General features: G+C 41.7%; 1 protein-coding gene across 2 annotated transcripts in view; it reads left to right on the forward strand.

Moving 5' to 3' along the window:
- Positions 1-7,500, forward strand: part of LOC121530716 (tight junction protein ZO-2) — a 154,994-nt gene that overhangs the window by 22,682 nt on the left and 124,812 nt on the right. The gene's annotated exons all lie outside the window — the stretch shown is intronic.

Genomic DNA, 7,500 nt, shown 5'->3' on the forward strand with positions numbered 1-7,500 from the left:
TCTGTCTGTCTGTCTCTCTCTCTCTCTCTCTCTCTCTCTCTCTCTCTCTCTCTCTCTCTCTCTCTCTCTCTCCCTCTCCCTCTCTCTCTCTCTCTCCACAGCGCAGGAAGACAGGTTCAGGTACTTCCTCAAGGTATCCCAAATTGATCACTTTTGTGAGTGTTTTAATATATATTATTTATTATTAACAAGCGTTGGCAATGCCCTAAATGTCAGAGGAACGTTTGGTCATGTCATGAAGGATACTGCAGTAACAGCATCAAGACTGATGAAGCCGGATGGAGAATCAGACGTCTTGTCCTTCTGAGGCTGCTGGAGGTTATTGCAGTAGAGGGTGTGCCCAGTGCCTAGTGAATCATGATGCACACACACACACATACACACACTTATATCAACTCCAGAGACATTGCAAATACAATATAAAGTGTATCTGTTTTAGAATCAGTCCTGTAGATTGATGCAGTGTTTTGGTCACGGCCAGGGGACACTCTCAGCCTATCCACAGATTTGTCATGTAATTCCCAGCCGTGGAGGGATTTGCTGCAGCTACAATGAGCAATCTGCACTGTAGACCTGAGAGGGGGGTGTGTGTGTGCGGGCATGTGTGCGTGCGTGTGTGGGTGTGTGTGCGTGTGTGCGTGCGCGTGCGTGTGCGTGTGTGTGTGTGTGTGTGTGTGTCTGTCTGTCTGTCCATGAATACTGATATCTGACCAACCCAGCCTATGTGTGACTTTCACAGAACATCCTCACAACAGAACAGATGTTCTGTAGAGAATAACAACAGACCTGATCTGTGTTCAATAATTAATCTAACATGTCACATGGTAAGATAGGGCCTACTAAAGCAATAGTAGAGTATTGGGCATAGGGTTGCAAAGCTACCGGTAATTTACCAAAGTTACCAGTAATTTACCAAAGCTACCGGTAATTTACCAAAGTTACCAGTAATTTACCAAAGCTACCAGTAATTTACCAAAGTTACCAGTAATTTACCAAAGCTACCGGTAATTTACCAAAGTTACCAGTAATTTACCAAAGCTACCGGTAATTTACCAAAGTTACCAGTAATTTACCAAAGATACCGGTAATTTACCAAAGTTACCAGTAATTTTGGTAATAAACAGATAATCTATGGCAATCTATGGTAATTTTAGTAATTTATACTTGAATAACTTTTTAAAAATGTATTCAGTACATTTTTTCTTCTTCAGTATACAGTTTTTTGTATTCTGTGTCCATATTGTCCATGAATTTCTAGTAGATAGACCATATGGTTCAAGAGAAAATATCCTAATTAATGAGCAAAGCCTATTTTTAGCAATTGCTTTATTTTCAACAAAAAAATCTGGTAATTTACTGGTAAACTTTTCCAGTAATATACCCTCCCTTTGCAACCCTAATTGGGCAACATACATGGGTTTAAATAACATACTGCTAGTGGTTAATTATTAAAACAAATAAGTTATTCCCTTATAGTTACGTTGAAATAATGCATATGCAGTGTAGCTCAGTATTCCTTTACCATGCTCTCAGTTTAGTACTGAAGTGGGTTTGTGTGGTTGGTTTGTTGTTTCACTTCATTAACATTAAGACAAGGTGATGAGTTTCAGCATGAATTACTATTGTTCACATTTCTCTCTTTATCTCGCTCTCTCTCTGTCTCTCTGTCTCTCTTTCTCACTCCTTTCTCTATGTTTCTTTCTCTTTTTCTGTCGGTCCCTCTCTCCTTTATCTGTTTATTTATATTTTTCTGTTGGTCTCTCTCTGTCTCTCTCTCTGTCTGTTTATCTCTCTCTCTCTCTCTCTCTCTCTCTCTCTCTCTCTCTCTCTCTCTCTCTCTCTCTCTCTCTCTCTCTCTCTCTCTCTCTCTCTCTCTCTCTCTCTCTCTCTCTCTCTCTCTCTCTCTCTCTCTCTCTCTCTCTCACTCACTCACTCACTCACTCACTCACTCACTCTCTCTCTCTCTCTCTCTCTCTCTCTCTCTCTCTCTCTCTCTCTCTCTCTCTCTCTCTCTCTCTCTCTCTCTCTCTCTCTCACCCTGTCTCCTCTCAATTCAATTTCAATTCAAAGGGCTTTATTGGCATGGGAAACGTATGTTAACATTGCCAAAGCAAGTGAAGTAGATAGTAAACAAAAGTGAAATAAACAAGAAATATTAACAGTAAACATTACACTCAGAAGTTCCAAAGGAATAAAGACATTTCAAATGTCATATTATGTAGATATACAGTGTTGTAACGAAGTACAAAAGGGAAAATAAATCAAACATAAATATGAGTTGTATTTACAATGATGTTTGTTCTTCACTGGTTGCCTTTTCTTGTGGCAACAGGTCACAAATCTTGCTGCTGTGACAGCACACTGTGGTTTTTCACCCAGTAGATAAGGGAGTTTATCAAAATTGGATTTGTTTTCGAATTCTTTGTGGATCGCTGTAATCTGAGGGAAATATGTGTCTCTAATATGGTCATACAGTGGTCAGGTATTCTGCCAAATAACATTCTAGTTTGCTCAGTTTTTTTGTTAATTATTACCAATGTGTCAAGTAATTATATTTTTGTTTTCGAATATCTCTCTCTCTCTCTCTCTCTCTCTCTCTCTCTCTCTCTCTCTCTCTCTCTCACCCTGTCACCTCTCCCTCTCTCTCTCTCTCTCTCTCTATCTTGCCCTGCCTCCTCTCTCTCTCTCTCTCTCTCTCTCTCTCTCTCTCTCTCTCTCTCTCTCTCTCTCTCTCTCTCTCTCTCTCTCTCTCTCTCACCGTGTCACCTCTTCCTCTCTCTCTCTCTCTCTCTCTCTCTCTATCTTGCCTTGTCTACTCTCTCTCTCTCTCTCTCTCTCTCTCTCTCTCTCTCTCTCTCTCTCTCTCTCTCTCTCTCTCTCTCTCTCTCTCTCTCTCTCTCTCTCTCTCTCTCTCACCCTGTCACCTCTCCTCTCTCTCTCTCTGGTGATACTTAGCTATCAGGGTTTATGAGTCAGTGCAGATGAAGCTGCTACTTTACCCCTTAGGGTGTGTGTGTACGTGCTTGTGCATGTGTGGGTGTGTTTGTGTGTGAATGTGTGTCCTGCAGCAGTGTGAGGGATGTGACAGTGTTCTCCATGTCATCGTTCCCAGCAGAGCTCTTATCAAAACCAGATTCTGTGAACAGACACACACAAACACACACACACACTCACTCCTCCCTTGTAACCAACTTAATGTTTGCCTAGTACAGGTGTAGAATCTTAATTTGAGCCAGTTTGCTTCAGCAGGAAAATAATCCTGCAGCAACAGGAAATGTGAATGATTATGTGGATTATAATCAATGGACATTTTTGTAGGGGTTGATCCATTTTTCATTAGGGTTAAATCAAGTCTGACATTTAAAGTGGAAATTACAAACTTAAGAAGCCTTTTTAAACCTTGAATACACTACAAGTTTTGCATTTCTCAGCAGTGATCAAATTAAGATCCTACATCTGTATAGCGTACAGGGTGCAGCGGCAGAGCCTAATGAATAGATGGAGTTGGGATACCAGGACGGACCTTTCTCTCTCTGGAGGAGTGTATGTGTGTGTGTGTGTGTGTGTGTGTGTGTTTTTGATTTTACTATCCTTGTGGGGACCAGAAGTCCTCACAAGGATAGTAAAACAAGGGGGGGAAGTGGGGACATTTTATCCCCAGAATGAAAAAGGCTATTTTAGGCTTAGGGGTTAGATTTAGGGTTAAGGTTACAATTAGGGTTGCAGTTAGAATTACGGTTAGGGGTTAGGAGTTAAAGTTAGGGTTAGTTTAAGGGTTACGTTAAGGGTTAGGGGTCAGGGAAAGTCGAATTTTGAATGGAAATCAATTGTTTGGACCCCACAAGGATAGTAAAACAAGGAAAATTCTCCCTTGTGGGGACATTACAATTAGGGTTAGAGGTTTAGGGTTAAGGTTAGGCGTTAGGATTAGAGTTTGGCTTAGATTTAGCATAAAGGTTTAGTGTGTGCGTGTGTGTGTGTGAGTGTGTGTGTGTGTGTCGTGTGTGGGCAGCTCGTTAAGGTGAGGATTGATCATTAGGTCTCTGTGGTCTGACTAACAACTCTCTGGGTGGTTGGGCTCTGGTCAGCTCTGGGCCAGTAGTAGCTAGCTGGCTAGCTGGCTTTAGCCTGGCAAAAAACATAGCAAGCTAGCTAGCCTTTTTAGCTTCCCACATCTCCATGTGAAATAATCAGATTCATGATTAAATAATACAGTGGCTTGCGAAAGTATTCACCCCCCCCTTGGCATTTTTCCTATTTTGTTGCCTTACAACCTGGAATTAAAATGGATTTTTTGTGGGTTTGTATCATTTGATTTACACAACATGCCTACCACTTTGAAGACGCAAATTATGTTTTATTGTATATATAAGTCTCTTCGGGGTATGTCTCTATAAGCTTGGCACATCTAGCTACTGGGACTTTTGCCCATTCTTCAAGGCAAAACTGCTCCAGCTCCTTCAAGTTGGATGGGTTCCGCTGGTGTACAGCAATCTTTAAGTCATGCCACAGATTCACAATTGGATTGAGGTCTGGGCTTTGACTAGGCCATTCCAAGACATTTAAATGTTTCCCCTTAAACCACTCGAGTGTTGCTTTAGCAGTATGCTTAGGGTCATTGTCCTGCTGGAAGGAGAACCTCCGTCTCAGTCTCAAATCTCTGGAAGACTGAAACAGGTTTCCCTCAAGAATTTCCCTGTATTTAGCGCCATCCATCATTCCTTCAATTCTGACCAGTTTCCCAGTCCCTGCCGATGAGAAACATCCCCACAGCATGATGCTGCCACCACCATGCTTCACTGTGGGGAAAGTGTTCTCGGGGTGATGAGAGGTGTTGGGTTTGCGCCAGACATAGCGTTTTCCTTGATGGCCAAAAAGCTCAATTTTAGTTTCATCTGACCAGAGTACCTTCTTCCATATGTTTGGGGAGTCTCCCACATGCCTTTTGCCGAACACCAAACATGTTTGCTTATTTTTTTCTTTAAGCAATGGCTTTTTTCTGGCCACTCTTCCGTAAAGCCCATCTCTATGGAATGTACCGCTTAAAGTGTTCCTATGGACAGATACCCAAATCTCCGCTGTGGAGCTTTGCAGCTCCTTCAGGGTTATCTTTGTTCTCTTTGTTGCCTCTCTGATTAATGCCCTCCTTGCCTGGTCCGTGAGTTTTGGTGGGCGGCCCTCTCTTGGCAGGTTTGTTGTGGTGCCATATTTTTAATAATGGATTTAATGGTGCTCCGTGGGATGTTCAAAGTTTCAAATAGCTCAATTGGTAGAGCATGGCGCTTGTAACGCCAGGGTAGTGGGTTCGATCCCCGGGACCACCCATACGTAAAAATGTATGCACGCATAACTGTAAGTTGCTTTTGGATAAAAGCGTCTGCTAAATGGCATATTATTATATTATTATTATTATAACCCAACCCTGATCTGTACTTCTCCACACCTTTGTCCCTGACCTGTTTGGAGAGCTCCTTGGTCTTCATGTGCCGCTTGCTTGGTGGTGCCCCTTGCTTAGTGGGGTTGCAGACTCTGGGGCCTTTCAGGACAGGTGTATATATACTGAGATCATGTGACATGGACATGGACTTTATTCAACTAATTATGTGACTTCTGAAGGTAATTGGTTGCACCAGATCTTATTTAGGGGCTTCATAGCAAAGGGGGTGAATACATATGCATGCACCACTTTTCCGTTATTTATTCTTTATAATTTTTTAAACAAGTTATTTTTTTCATTTCACTTCACCAATTTGGACTATTTTCTGTTTGTCCATTACATGAAATCCAAATAAAAATCCATTAAAATTACTGGTTGTAATGCAACAAAATAGGAAAAACGCCAAGGGGAATGAATACTTTTGCAAGGCACTGTATGCCCTGGCAAATATTCTTATACTTGCCAGTATAACCTACAACGTTATCCCAGTTTAATATTCTGCTTCAATGTATTCACTCCCAAATCAGCTAAAAATAGAACGTCATCATGTTTTGGTCGTGGCTGTTTTTACCAGTAGCCTGGAATCACTAGTTATTACTTCTAAGCTAAATACATTTTGGGTGGGGATTTTAATAAGGCTACAATGTTGTTTGGTTTATTGTTTCAACAGTCGCTGAGATTATATTTGTTTATCAATGCAAAATATGCTACTCTGATGCATAGGCTATAGGTCAGATCAAGGAAGGAAGCAAGCTTTAAGCTGCCTCTTTTGTGATGAAGAACGACATTGCGACACTGCGCTACGCTCCGTCTGCAAACAATATTTTGTGTACACCCCTTTAACTGCCATCCCTTGTGTCACACACACGCGTGCGCACGCATGCACACACACATGCATACACACATCCCATTCACACGCACACACACTCAAATGCGCACACAAATGCACGGGCACACAAACACAATCACCCCATGTGAAGGGACACAGAATCTGCGGTCACACTTCTGAAGGTGATCTACAGCGCTGTGGTGTGGTATGATCTCTTTCAGATCTCTTTCAGGATTTAGCTCTCTCCATAGGATTCACAGAATACTTCGAAATTCTCTCCTCCAGGGGCGGACTGGGACAATAATTCGGCCCTGGCATTTTATTCCACCAGCCATAAACACACACAACCCATCCCCACACATACACCCTGACCCTACACGTCCTACTTAGACACAGGCAGTAGTGCTGACACATAACATTGGCAACACAGTATGAAGAAAAAAAGAAAAAATCTGTAAATGTAAAGTAAAGCATTTCTCAACTAGTTCTGTACCAGTGACTGTCCTTCTCCTCTTTTTTAACCAGCTCATGTTTAAAACAAATACAATATGTAAAAAAAAAACACTAGAGATACAACTCACCACTATAACTGTGTCTCTGTCTGGAGATACAACTCACCACTATAACTGTTCCTCTGTCTGGAGATACAACACACCACTATAACTGTTCCTCTGTCTGGAGACACAACACACCACTATAACTGTTCCTCTGTCTGGAGATACAACACACCACTATAACTGTTCCTCTGTCTGGAGACACAACACACCACTATAACTGTTCCTCTGCTCTAGACATTTGGTTTACTTCCCTGTTGTTCTGTCTGTCTGTCTCGGTGTCTTCTCTGCTGTCACTCTGTGCTTCTTCTTTGTTCCTTGTCTGTCTGCTTAAGCCATATACGTTACAAAAGCCAAGCTAATGACTTTGGCTATATGGCTAGTTAGTGGCTGTCATATGTGTTCCCATGAATCAACACCTACCCTAAGTGTTAATTACTATTCCAGGCTTCCAGGCTAACATGTTCCCCTGGTGTCACTGCTGCCACTAACTTCTACAGTTGGTGGCACCAGCCCATGATTTGGTCAGACACAAATAATGAGTAATCTTCTAAAGTCGTTCATAGTGCTTTATTAAGAAGTATAATAGACTACTAAGGTATTCAATAAGTATGTTGTTTCATCTAACACATCCAAGCAGGAATGCATGATTCAAGATATTTTTATGTGCAACCTAATCC

The sequence above is a fragment of the Coregonus clupeaformis genome, chromosome 18 (assembly GCF_020615455.1).
Source record: "Coregonus clupeaformis isolate EN_2021a chromosome 18, ASM2061545v1, whole genome shotgun sequence".
In the NCBI taxonomy this organism is placed as follows: Eukaryota; Metazoa; Chordata; class Actinopteri; order Salmoniformes; family Salmonidae; genus Coregonus; species Coregonus clupeaformis.